The sequence below is a fragment of the Mustela nivalis genome, assembly GCF_964662115.1.
Source record: "Mustela nivalis genome assembly, chromosome: 14".
Classification (NCBI taxonomy): Eukaryota; Metazoa; Chordata; class Mammalia; order Carnivora; family Mustelidae; genus Mustela; species Mustela nivalis.
Genome location: NC_139033.1, coordinates 42,988,945 through 43,003,267, shown reverse-complemented (window position 1 = coordinate 43,003,267; position 14,323 = coordinate 42,988,945). Strand labels below are relative to the sequence as shown.

At 42.8% G+C, this 14,323-nt stretch overlaps 1 pseudogene across 1 annotated transcript; it reads left to right on the top strand.

The window, feature by feature from the left end:
* The first annotated feature begins 7,184 nt into the window (after positions 1 to 7,184).
* On the top strand, positions 7,185 to 7,810 carry LOC309848083 (adenosine 5'-monophosphoramidase HINT1 pseudogene; annotated as a pseudogene). Its single transcript has one exon. The product of its transcript is annotated as an adenosine 5'-monophosphoramidase HINT1 pseudogene (transcript).
* The last annotated feature ends 6,513 nt before the right edge of the window (positions 7,811 to 14,323 follow it).

Sequence of the window (14,323 nt, the reverse complement as noted above, 5' to 3'; positions counted from 1 at the left end):
AGACTTCCCAAATGTTGAAATGAATTTGACTATGGCTTTGGCTGTTCCTTTGTCTTTGGCATAACAACTAGCAAATGTGTGTCAGCTCCTAGCTTCCTGGTTACTTCTCATTTCCACATTTCTTTTTTTTTTTTTTTAAAGATTTTATTTATTTATTTGACAGAGAGAGATCACAAGTAGGCAGAGAGGAAGGCAGAGAGAGAGGAGGAAGCAGGCTCCCCGCTGAGCAGAGAGCCCGATGCGAGACTCGATCCCAGGACCCTGAGATCATGACCTGAGCCGAAGGCAGTGGCTTAACCCACTGAGCCACCAAGGCGCCCCTCATTTCCACATTTCGGATGAGTGTCCAATCTCTTTCCGTGATTTGCTTCTGGATGTTATCACCTAGGTTCCTGAGTGTGAATTAATCTCGCAATTCAGTCTGAGCTGTGGTCTCACCCAGTATTTTTTAAGAATAATTATGGTTTTGGGTGCCTGGGTGGCTCAGTCGGTTAAGCCTCTTCCTTTGGCTCAGGTCACGACCCCAAGTCCTGAGATTGAGTCCTGCATCGGGCCCCCTGCTCAGCTGGGAGTCTGCTTCTCCCTCTGCTCCACCCCCCATAACAAACCCCCCTAACCAGCTGCTCATGCTTGCTCTCTTTCTCTCTTGTTCTCTCTCAAATAAATAAATAAAATCTTTTAAAAGGAGAGAATAACTATGGTCTTTGTGAAAGTTATATATTCTCATTGAAATTAATTTAAACAATGCAAAAGGTACTGAGATTAAAGTTTAAAAATAAGCCAATCCTCTGCCACTCAGAGATACCGACTGTTAACTTCTTGGTAAACATCTTTTCAGGCACATAACATACATGTTATATAACATATAAAATTGTGTGTGTATGTACATATTTGATACAATGTTATACAATTGCATCTTTATAACTACACATTTCATAAAATTTACAAATTCAACATTACAAAATTGTATACAGTTTTATAAAAATGGGATTTACCATCCATGCAGTTCTGTGACCTGCTTTTTTCACTCAACCATATGTCTTTACTGGGCGAGAGAGCCCTCCACGCTCTCTGTACTCCTATACGTCGTTCTGGATATGTCAAAAATGTGAGGCCATTTCTCAGGATGTGTTTGTGGCAAGCAACCCTGAGGAGCTTTTCCTCCTGAATGAGGGGCAGGCTTGCTTACTGTTTGCAATAAAATGTGGGTTCAACTGAATGGCAGTTGAACCTCTTTCGGGCAGTACAGAATTTACATGTCCATAGATAGGAATTATTTTGCGTTACGATCAGTTATCTACAATTTTTCAAGAAGTCAAATCTTTGCCATAGAATCAGATCACCCAGGGGCACCTGGATGGCTCAATGGGTTAAGCCTCTGCCTTCAGTTCAGGTTATGATCTCAGGGTCCTGGGATAGAGCCCTGCATCAGACTCTCTGCTCAGCAGGGAGCCTGCTTCCCCCTCTCTCTCTGCCTGCCTCTCTGCCTACTTGTGATCTGTCTGTCAAATAAATAAATAAAAATTTAAAAAAAAACCAGATCACCCCAGGGTGGCTTCCAGAGTCTAGATAATGTACAGTTTTTCGTGGAAGCACACTTTTCCCTACGATGCTCAGCAAACACTTAATAAACTCCAGTTGCCTCTCTCAGAGGGGAGCTACTGGATTTGGGGGAAAAAAACCTGGAGGACATCAAAGGGCTGGACTGTTTTCAGTTCACCCTAAGAGCTGGGTTGATTTCAGAGGTGGGAGGGGGTGGGCAGGCAGGAGTGTGGGGATGCTGAGGAGGGAAGAGTAAAAGGTCTGAGACCCAGGGAGGTTGCTACCCACACCCCCACTGTATAAGCCACTAACAGATTCCTGTTCCAACCTATTTGAATTTCATGAAGCAAACCTAATGTCTCACCAGATTTGTTAAAATCGGGTTTTAACCAACAAATGAAAATTAAAAGGGGGCAAAACCTAAAAATGATACAGAATTTTGGAAAGAGGACTAGACGTAGCTATCTTCACTTTTATGATGTCTCGGTTTGATTTCCAGACACAAATTTTCTCAGTGGAAGTGCCCATAGCTCAATGGTCTGAGACCTTCCACGAACCTCTTTTTAGTGCTCTTTTCACTGTAAACAAACAAAGAAACAAACAAAAACAAATGAAAAACTCAAACTCAGCCATTTTCCTCCGACTGCTCTGGAAGGGGTCTTCTTCTTCCTCCTTCTCTGGAGCTGCTTTCCAGCAAGACCCAGGGATAGCTTTGGAGGATGCAGAAAGTGAGCAGTTCAGTTTAGTTTAAGAGCTGGGTTCTTTTTTTTTTTTCCCCTTCTGGGCCTTGGGCAGCTCCTCGAGCCCAGCTGAGGGGGTTAGCTCCTCAAACACTCCCCGAGCTCCCCATTCTGGGGCATCGCTCCTTAGGGCTGGTTGAAATGTCCTGAGGAGTTTCAGGGGCATAAAAATGCTGTGTTCAGTGACCATGAGGCTGTCTTTAAAAGAACAACTGCTTGCCAGTGAGGAAAATTCCACTCTGCCACTTGCCCTGCATCCACTGCAAGGCTGGATTCAGCGACTTCCCGGGCATCCACTCAGCAACACTTTTAATAAGCACCTGTTGTAGGTTTCAGAACTTCAAAATGAGCAAGAACAGAATTCACTTTCTTTTTTATATATATATATATTTTTTATTTATTTATTTGACAGAGATCACAAGTAGGCAGAGAGGCAGGCAGAGAGAGAGGAGGAAGCAGGCTCCCCACGAAGCAAAGAGCCTGATGCGGGGCTCGATCCCAGGACGCTGGGATCATGACCTGAGCCGAAGGCAGAGGCTTTAACCCACTGAGCCACCCAGGCGACCCCAGAATTCACTTTGAATGAGCCTTGATGGCTAGTGCGTGATAAACACCAAAGCACACCAGCACTGGCAGCCTGGAGGTGGCCAAAGATGCATGGCGAAGAGGGACAAGCCGCGGGCACGCAGGCCTGAGAGAGGGCCAATCCCATCCGAGTAACGAGAGCTATTTATACACATAGAGAGATAGCAGACACATAGCCTTACATATGCAAAGAACATTTCTGGAAGCACACAGGATAGCTGGTTATTTCTGGAGTCTTGTCTTTGGGGAAGCAGGCAAGGAGGGAGATTTTTACTTTCAACTCTCTACCCCTCCATATGTTCAAAAACCATTCCTTGTACAATGAACATACATTACTTATATAATACGGCAACAACAACAACACAGAGTGGCAGTGCCATCAAAGACATATACACAGCAAGTTCTGGGAGCAACAAAACAAAGCACCAGATCTAATTCAAGAATGTTCCAGATTACTTTAATCGGAAGCAATTGTTCTGTCTTCTGAACTCTCATAAGTTTTTTCTCCTTCCCTGCCTTTTCTTTCCCTTCCCTCCTCTCTCCTCCCATCTCCTCCCCTTCCTTCCTCCCTTCTTCTCTCCCTTCCTTCCTTCCTCCCCTCCTTCTACAAATATTTATTGAAATGCTACTATGGGTAAGCCAGATAATTCAATATTGTATTATAATCAAGTTTGGCTGCATGCGATAGAAAGAAAGAAACTTAAGTAGTGGCTTAAATAAAGACAAGTTTATTTCTCTCACACATGAAAAGTAGTCCAGAGGTAAGTACCCTAGGCCTCATATGGTAGCTCCAAAGTCACCAGGAACTTGGTAGAAGGTTTCTTCTAGCGTGCTATTTTACTATCCTTGGCATGGAGACTAGAGACCTGAGATGGCTGCTCCAGCACCAGCCCTAATGTTCAAATTCCAGAAAGCAGAAAGGAGGAACAGAGAGGGGCTCATTCTCTCCCTTTTCTGGGAGACATCCCAGAATTACCACACTACACTCTGCTTAAATCTAATTGGTCAGAACTTACTCATTTGGTCACATCTAGCTGCAAGGGAAGCTGGGACATGTAAGGAAGCTGAGACCTGGGGGGAAGTTGGAACATACGTTAGCTCGGTGCATTGCTACCCCCAGTAAATCCAGGATTCTTTTACTAATAAAAAAGTGGAGACTAGGTATTGAGAGGTCATTACCAATCTTTGCTACACATAGGAGCCTAAACAGAGAGTTCCTGCCCTTATGATACTTACACATAGTGGGTGAATTAGACATTAATCAAACAATCATGAAAATAATTGTAAAATTGCACACTGCAATAAATGAGGTAGAGAAAAAGTTCACTGCATTCTAGAAATGTATCCTTAGAACATCTGACCCACTGAATAGAATACTGACCTACAGAAGAGGAAGTCTTCTCTGAGGAAGTGTGTCATGGGGCTGGAGAAATAGGCAGAAGTCAGCAATGTAGGGTTTTGTTGTCTATGTCAAAGATTTTTATATTTATCCAAAACAAAGGCCAGCCATTGACGGATTTCAGGTAAGGTATGGGGTAACAATATTACCCTCCCATGGTTATGTTTGGCAAGACCTCTCTGAAAGGTCTGTGCAAAATGTGGATGTGGAAGTGTGGATATGAAAGGGGAGGATACATATTAGCAGAGGGATGACCAGAGAACTCTTGCCGAGGTCCAAGTAGCTTCTCTTTTGGAAAATGGTAGTGTTCAGTGGTGGAGCTGCTCAAGGTTATGCTATTTGTCTTATTCTGTCCTACCCAAGTAGAAGGAAAGGCCTATAACCACATGAAAGGAAGTTATGCATCGCATCATGTGCGCCAGTGTGTTATCTCCCCAGGCACAGCACAGCCTGGCGAACATGGTTGGTTGCCTATCCAACACATGTTCTACCTACCTTTGTCCTCCTGATAGATCCCTGATTTACTCAATTGCATGGTGAACTGAAGAAGGTAAATCCCTCTTCCAGTCTCTGGGGATGACTCATGATTGGTCTAAAACAGATATGATGGGACACCTGGGTGGCTCAGTCAGTTAAAGCAGCTGCCTTCAGCTCAGGTCATGATCCTGGGGTCCTGGGATCGAGTCCCACATTGGGCTCCTTGCTCAGCAGGGAGCCTACTTCTCCCTCTGCCTGTTCTGCCTGTTCTGCCTGCAGCTCTCCATGCTTCTCCTCTCTGACAAATAAATAAATAAAATCTTTAAAAAAATAGATATGATAATCCTGTACCTGTTCCCAGGTACCTTCCCAGCCTTTCTGTAGCTAGTGGTGATCTTATGACTCAATGAGATTAAAGGGGGGGGGTATTTCTTGCCTCATTGCCCTGGCTAGATCCTCAAGTCTCTGTTGAATAGATGTGGAGAAAGTGAGCATCTTGCCTTGTCATTGAGCTTCAAAGGAAAGTATCCAGTCTTTCATCATTAAGTATGATAGCGGCTACAGTTTTTTTCATAGATGGCCTTTATCAAGTTGAGGAAATTCCCTTCTATTCTTAGTTTATTGAATGTTTTTGGCATGAAAGGGTGTTGGATTTTGTCGAACGCTTTTATTGCATCAGTTGAGATGATCATGTGATTCCCCCCTTCATTCTATGAATTTGTACATACATTGTTTTGCCTTTTTTTGTGTTGAACCACCCTTACATTCCTGGGATAAACTGCATTTGTCACAGTTTATACTTCTTTGCCTATATTACCAGATTTGATTTGTTAGTATTTTGTGGATTATTTGTAAAAAAAAAAAAAATTATTTATTTATTTGAGAGAGATAGAAAATGAGAGAGTGAGAGAGAGAGAGAGAGAGCATGGGTTGGGGGGAGGGACAGAGAGAGAGGGAGATACCTCCCCGCTGAGCAGGGAGCCCAATGTGGAGCTTGATCCCATTACCCCAAGATCACAACCTGAGCCAAAAGCAGACGCTTAACCAACTGAGCCACCCAGGCACCCCATGTTAGTGTTTTGTTGATGATTTTTACATGAATATTCATAACAGCTATTGACCTGCAGTTTTCTTGTAATATCTTTGTCTTGTTTTGCTATCAGAATTATACTAGCCTCATAGAATGAGTTGCGATACATCTTCTCCTCTTCTGCTTTTTGGAAGAGTTTGTGAAAAATTGGTATTAATTCTTTAAATGTTTGGAAAATTCATCACAGAAGTCATCTATTCCTGCTTTTCTTTGTGAGTTGTTTAAAAATATATATTAATACTGGGGTGGCTGGGTGGCTCAGTGGGTTAAAGCCTCTGCCTTCAGCCCACATCATGATCCCAGAGTTCTGGAATCGAGCCCCGCATGGGGCTCTCTGCTCTGCAGAGAGACTGCTTCTTCCTCTCTCTCTGCCTGTCTTCCTGCCTACTTGTGATCTCTCTCTGTCAAATAAATAAATTTTTAAAAATCTTTAAAAATAAATAAAAATAAAAATATATATTAATACTAATCAAATCTCTTCTCTTATTATAAGTCTATTAGATTGTCTGTTTCATCTTGAGTTGGCTTTTTTGTCTTATCTTTTTAGGTATTTGTCTGTTTTGTCTTACCTTTCTTGCATATAATTCTATACATTTTGCATACATCTCCCTTGTAACCTCTATTATTTCTGCAAGGTTGGTAGTGATGTCCCTCCTTTCATTTATAATTCTAATAATTTGAGTTTTCTCTTTTTCTTCCTTGGCCAGTCTAGCTAAGGATTTAATCTTAGTAACTTTTTTCTCCAAAGAACCCACTTTTGGTTTCATTGGTTTTATTTTTCTATTTCCTAATTCACGAATTTACATTATAATTTTTATAATTATGCTGGCTTTAGGTCTTTTCCCAGTATGTTAAGGTGAAAGGTTACATTATTGATTTGAGATCTTTCTCTTTCCTTAATATGGGAATTTTAATTTTTAATTTTTTTAATATGGGAATTTTAGAGCTATAAATTTTCCTCTAAGTACTGCTTTAGCTGCAACCCCTAAGTTTTGCTATGTTGTATCTTTATTTTCAATCATCTCAAAATATTTTCTGATTTCCCTTTTGACTTCTTTCCCTATTGTTTATTTATGAGTATGCTATTTTTCCACCTTTTTAAATTTCCTAGATATCTTCCATATTTTAATGAATAGAATATGGCAAAATTGAGATGATATCACTGCTGAGATTAAAATTTTTAAAAACTGTGACTTACATCTTGTTTGCACACACTTTCCTTGGCTTTTCCTGCTTACTTCGATGAAGCAAACTGCCATGTTATGTGCTGTCTTATATAGAGAGCCATGTGTCAAGAATTCAGAGCTACCTCTAACCAACAGGTCATCAAGAAACGAAGACCCTCGCTCCCTCCTCTCGAGCTTCTGCCCTGGGCGGCCGCGCGGGAGGGAGGACGAGATGGCAGATGAGATTGCTAAGGCTCAGGCCGCGTGGCCTGGTGGCGACACAATCTTCGGGAAGATCATTCGCAAGGAAATCCCAGCCAAAATCATTTTTGAGGATGACCAGTGTCTTGCTTTCCATGACATTTCCCCTCAAGCACCAACTCATTTTCTGGTGATACCCAAGAAACATATATCCCAGATTTCTGTAGCAGAGGATGATGATGAAAGTCTTCTTGGACATTTAATGATTGTTGGCAAGAAATGTGCTGCTGATTTGGGCCTGAAGAAGGGTTATCGAATGGTGGTGAATGAAGGTTCAGATGGGGGACAGTCTGTCTATCATGTTCATCTCCATGTTCTTGGAGGTCGGCAGATGAATTGGCCTCCTGGTTAAGCTTGTTTTAGGGTTGATTTTCCCTCCTCTAGGCAGTGGTCAATATTTCCCAGTTCTGTAGGTTAAACAATATACTTCCTTTTACCTATGTATGGAGAGATTGAGGAAATAATTTTTAAAAGCCATACATAATAAAAGACAATGTTGCATGGTAAAATAAATAAATAAAAGAAAGAAAGAAAGAAAGAAAGAAAGAAATGAAGACCCTCTATCCAACAGTACATAAGACATTTAATTGCAAGCCACGTGAGAGAACCTGAGCCAAAGGACTTTGCCAAGACATGCCCAGATTCTGCCTTACAGAAACTGTGGGATAATAAATGTTGTTGTCTTAAGCCATTAAGTTTAGGAATAATTTGTTGCACAGTAATACATAATTATTATGATAAGTTTAGTTCAGAAGGAGGGCTTGGGTCTTTTGGATAGGCTAGCTATTTCTTGCATTTTATTTCCCATCTCCATGAGTTACAAGGCCTAGAAAGGACCTTACCCCACACATTCTTTCTGTGCTCTACTGTGCTCTGCTGTTTTTCTACTGGAAACTTGAGTTGCGAATCAGGTTGGATCTACTCTGAAGAACTGACCATCCTAGATTCAGGACAGGAAGAACCAGAGGCTTCTCCTTAAGTTCAATTCTTCAGCCTCCCATTTAGTACTGGGGTACAGGAGAGTTTGGTATTTCTAAAGTGTTTCTTTATCTACCATTTGATTATTGTCTCTGGTGAGTAGATTTGTTTGTTTATAACCTTAAGTGAGGAAGGGAAGTGGAGGATAGACTAGAAACCCTACACCAAATCCTCAACGGAGATAATGAAACCAGAACATTCAGAGCAGGTGCTCAAAAAATGTTAATTTGTCTTCCTATCATGTCCCTCTATCCCACACAGTCTTCCAGTCCCTCAAGATGTGACATAGAGGAAAGACCCAAACTGCTTACATGGAAGCTATATACTGGAACCATGTTCTAACTGGAGGTGGTAAAGCCCTTAATTTGTCTGCTATTGATGCACTTACTGATAACCCTTACTGACAGAATCAAAATTCAACTCAACACACATCATCTGGGTGATGGCATGATGGCAGGACTGCACAGAGATGGATAGAATACCTTCTCTGCCCTCAGAGCTGTCAGTCTGGAGTTAGTATCCTCTTGAAGTACCTTTGTCTTTACAGATCATCTAATGATTTGAAGGCCACCAGCCTTTTCCCCATGCCTCCCCCAGCCCAAACCATCTTAGTAAAAATGTCAAGAAATCTGATAGTCCTTCCATTTTAACTTCAATCCCAGTGATGGGTCCCTTCTGGGGCCATCCATTTGGCTATCTTCTGGACTACCACAACTGGGGCAGTGGCCTGCCTTAAAGGAACTCTGGGGAAGCCCTCTACTAGCTAACACTGCAATTTTGTGCAAATTAGAAAAACGCTCCTGACACTCAAGTCACTTCATAGCCATTAGTCACAAAATAGTCACAATAATGATACAACTCTGTGATGTTCTGTGAGGTAAATGGCTCCCTGAAGTATGCACACTTGCACAACTGTAGGTGGTGTACAAATGGTACAACTGTTGGGAGCAGTAACGCTATGGGGAAATGATCTGCTTGGTCTGTGATACTAGAATTGGGGGATGCTGGGGAGAGACGGGGCGTGGGCACAGGAGGAGGACTACATGGATGGCTTCTTCTCAGGCCTCCCACCATGTGAACACACTATGCTAACATTAACACGTGGGGTTTACAGCTCACAGTTGGCAGCCACATGACCCCAGAATTTCTAAAGTCTCCCAATTAATTCTGGTCTCAGGTAGGTCCCAGACCAGGCTTGTTGGTGCCTCCACATTGAGGTCCCCAGCCCATGAACCACTTGAGGGCAGTGTCTCACCACTGTAGCGTGACTGGGTCAGCTCTCTAAGAGCAATGCCTCTCCTCGGCCTCAAGCAGCTGCTTCCTGGGCAAAGGGCAGCAAAACTCTTCCGATACCAACACTGCTGTCTGTGTCCTCTTCCCTCTCTGTCCATGGATGGCAAGAGCCACACTGCATCCCAGCTGGAAATCCCAACTAGATCTTCCCTGGGTCTGGCTCCTAACCCTTCAGTAACAATGCTTGTGGCCCAAACTTTACACTTTCTCTCATGAGACCTGCACCTCAAGGTCTTCCCTCCTCTAATCATTCGCACCCTCCCCCTTAGACTTATACTTCCAGCTTCTTCTCCATAGACTAACCATCCTCTAAACATATCAACGGGTGCAAGAGGATGTTGGGGGCATCTCTACCCCACCAGTCAGTGAGATACAACCAGATTTTGAATACCTATCATGGAACAACCAAGACGCTCAGGAAATCCTATTACAGTCATTCAGGGAATGGACCTTTACTTCAAGGCAGGGATCTCCAAAATTTTTGAGTTATAATGGCACTTCCCTCTACCCCAACCATATTATCACCAGTGCAAGAGGTAGATACAGGTGAAGAAGGCTAAAATCCTTGTCCAAGCCGTTTTATGTGACTGTGTCTGTGTGATATGTTGACCCACATACACCTTAGTGGAAGATTACAGGACTAAAATGGAAGTCCCTGCCAGCTTCACTCTATTCCCTTCTGGAAATCCCAGCACACCTTGGGATCCAGGTGAAAGAATGGTTCATGGCAGGATGACTGAGACAAGGAACAGAGTGACCAGATGGAGTTTGGGGATATGCCCTGAAGGAATTTCTGTGCCGGACACAGAGGCTGTGATAGGGGACCAGCTTCCAACCAGAAGAAAACTCCAAAGTTCCGTGTTGAGGTATGCAAATAACTATGTTTGGACAAATAACCGTGACAGTCAGATGCTTGACTGCAAATTTCCTGGGGTTTTTGCCCAGTCTTCTAAACACATCCAAACCTTCCTTGAACTTTTCAAGGAGGTATTTGCTTCTATTCTCACAATGAACCAATCCAGTTAAAAAATGAATGGATGTTAACACAATTAAAGAATGAGCCTGCAAGGAGGGAGGGTGGGGGAGACTGGAAGGAACGAAAACTGAATAGAGGTCGGGAGGCCATGGCTACGGGCTTTGTCATTAACTATTTGGGTGATGCAGTGCAACTTAGGTTCTCTGTGTCTCCAAGATCTCACTACTAACATAAGGGTTAAATCTGCCATCCTGAAGATGACTTCCTATGCGAACGTTCTCGAACCTTTTTCTCTCTCTCTCCCCTTCCTCCTCTGTTCCTCGCCCTCTTTCCCCTTGCTGTCTCCTTTTACTCTTCTCTTTCTCTTATGTCTGTTGTTTTTATTCCCAGACCTTTACACAGGCTCTTTTATTTTCATCACCAGGAGATGTGTGCCAACAAGTGTGATACAAATAAAGTTAGACAGGATTTTGGTTCTGACTGAATTAGAATTGCTCCACTTGAATTTAAAAAGAAAGAAAGGAAGAAAGAAAGAAAGAAAGAAAGAACCCCCAAACAACCCCAGTCCTTCTCAACTGATTCTATTCAAAATTTCTTGGCTTCTGAATTTAAAGAACAAGTTGTTCTTGCAGGAGGTTAATTATAAAATGTTCAATCCACCCCCTTCCTCATGAGTGACCAACACGCAAAATGAATCCCCAGAAGAGCGTGCAAACTCAGAAGTCTTCCAAGCGAGGATTTCACCCTCATCTACTCAATCAGTGAACCCAAGTTCAACATTTTAAAGGTCTATGAAGCCAAGTCTATCTAATGACATGAGTTGAGGATTCTCAGGAACTTTTAATATTTCCTGGCATATACACAGTAAGTTTTGACCACTGCTGTCCAAACAGACTGGAACTAGAGACTCAGGCTTTCTAAATGGTTTCTCTTGCTTATAGAAATGATTGACGGGGGCGGGGGGTGGTGGAAGCGGGAAGAATAAGAAAAGCCACGAAAGTATGAAGCGTCTTGAACTTCTAGTATGAGTTAGCGGGAGAACATCCCTTAAACAACAAGTGCCCATATCCTGCTCCCCCACCAGTCTCTGGCAACCATGGTTCTACTTTTTGTCTCTATGAACTGGACTATTCCATGTATCTCATGGTAAGTGGAATCATGTAATATTTGTCCTTTTGGCTCATTTTACTTAGCCTAATGCCTTCAAGGTTCATCTGTGTTGTAGTGTGTGTCAGAATTGCCTTTTTTTTTTTTAAATTCAGATTGATTGAGGTACAATTTGAATATAATAACATTCACTCTTTGGAGGTATACAGTTCAGTGGGCTTGACAGATAGCCACCGTTCTGGAACAGCCACCATAAATCGAGATATAGAATACAACCATTATCTCAGAAAGTCTCACTGTGTTCAAATGGCAAACAGACATGTGCAAAGATGCTCACTATCACAGTCATCAGGGAAGTGCCGATCAAAACCACAAGGAACTATCATTAAGATGGCTATTATCAAGAAGAAATTCATTTTTTAAGGATGAATAATTTTTCATTGTCTGTATATACTATTTGTAATTTTTAAAAAAGATTTTACTTAGTTATTTTAGAGGGGGAGAACAAGTTGGGGGGTGGGCAGAGGAGAGGGAGAAGCAGACTCCCCACTGAGCAGGGAGCCCAACTTGGGACTCGATCCCAGGATCCTGAGACCATGCCCTGAGCAGAAGGCAGACTGAGGGGCGCCTGGGTGGCTCAATGGGTTAAAGCCTCTGCCTTCGGCTCAGGGCATGATCTCAGGGTCCTGGGATCATGCCCCGCATCGTGCTCCTTGCTCAGTGGGGAGCCTGCTTCTCTCTCTGCCTCTGCCTGCCTCTCTGCCTGCTTGTGCTTTCTCTGTGTCAAGTAAATAAATAAATAAAATCTAAAAAAAAAAAAAAAAAAAAAGAAGAAGGCAGACTGAGACACCCAGGCCCGCTAGGCCCTCTCCATTTGTAATTTTTGAGAGTTCAGAGATAACAGTGGAAATGCCAAAAGGCTACAGGTGGACTGATGGACATAATAGTTTTTGTAGCACAACAAGCAACCTCAGAAACTCAGTGGCTTGCAACAGCATTTATTTTTGTCTCTCCCAGATGTGCAGGTCTGCTGGGGCAGCTCTGCTTTTCAGGCTGTCAGTCTGGTTCAAATCAGCTCCTGTGTCTTTCACTCTCTGTGGACCAGCAGTTCCTGGGATAGGTGATTTTCATGGTGAATGGCAGGAGCATCTAAGAAGTGAATGGACAATTAATGCCTCTTAGGGCCAGGGCCTGCACAATCCACAGTTCCGTCTGTCTTCCTCTAGACCTACAACCTGGCCACGCCCAGCATCACTAACTCTAGGAATCGTCCCCCTGCCGGCGCTGGTGGGAATTGCGCAACATCACGCGGCAAAAGACAAGGGTGTATTACAGGGGCGTGAAGAATTAGTAGTAGTAGGCCAATCCACCACAGAGTTGATTATGGAAAATATAGAGGAGTAATCTCGATGTGGATCTCCAGTAAATTCCAGAAGGGATTTTTTTTTAAGATTTTATTTATTTATTTGACAGATAGAGATCACAAGTAGGCAGAGAGGCAGGCAGAGAGAGAGGAGGAAGCAGGCTCCCCGCTGAGCTGAGAGCCTGATGTGGGGCTCGATCCCAGAACCCTGAGATCATGACCTGAGCCGAAGGCAGAGGCTTAACCCACTGAGCCACCCAGGTGCCCCCCAGAAGAGATTCTTAAATGAATGGTTCACAAGGACTGTACTTAGAAGAGAAAGTGATGTCCAGGAAGAGTCAGCCCAACTCCAGTTAAGAATAAGTCAGTTCAGGGGTACCTGGGTGGCTCAGTCAGTTAACCATCTGCCTTCAGCTCAGTTCATGATCTTGGGGTCCTGGAATCAAGCCCAGCATGGGGCTCTGTGCTCAGTGGGGAGCCTGCTTCCCCCTCTCCCACTCCCCCTGCTTTTGTTCCTTCTCTGTCTCTTTCTCTGTCAAATAAATAAATGTCAAAAAATCTAGAAAAAATAAGATAACAGTTTAGAAAAAAAAAAAAAGAGGAAGAAGGAATCAGGTCAGGGCGCCTGGGTGGCTCAGTCAGTTAAGCATCTACCTTCGGATCAGGTCATGATCCCAGGGTCCTGGGATCAAGCCCTGCATGGGGCTCTGTGCTCAGTGGGGAGTCTGCTTCTCTCTCTGCCCTCCCCCACCCCACACTTATACTCTCTTTCTTAAATAAATGAAATCTGTAAAAAAAGAAAAAGAAAGAAAGAAAGAAAGAAAAAAAAGAAAGAAAGAAAGAAAAAGAAAGGAAGAAAGAAAGAATAGTCAGGTCAATCTCATTGCAGATCTTTTTTCTTGGATTTGCTTTATTAGCTAAAGAAGGGAATATGGCAGTTATACATTATTTGGATTTTAGAAAGGCACTTAAATTATTTACATGTTATTTTTGAAGACCAAATGGAGAAATACAGATCATACAACAGTATGGTTAGATAAAGATACAGATGTGTATTTGTACAACTACTCTTAAATACTTTTTGATTTAAGTCATGTGTCGTTTTGGAAGGGGATCTCTCTCTCTCTTTTTTTTTTTAAATTTATTTTATATCTTTTCAGCGTAACAATATTCATTGTTTTTGCACCACACCCAGTGCTCCATGCAATACGTGCCCTCCTTAATACCCACCACCTGGCTCCTCCAACCTCCCACCCCTCACCCCTTCAAAACCCTCAGGTTGTTTTTCAGAGTCCATAATCTCTCGGAAGGGGATCTCTTGCAGCATGTTACAGATCCTAAATTTT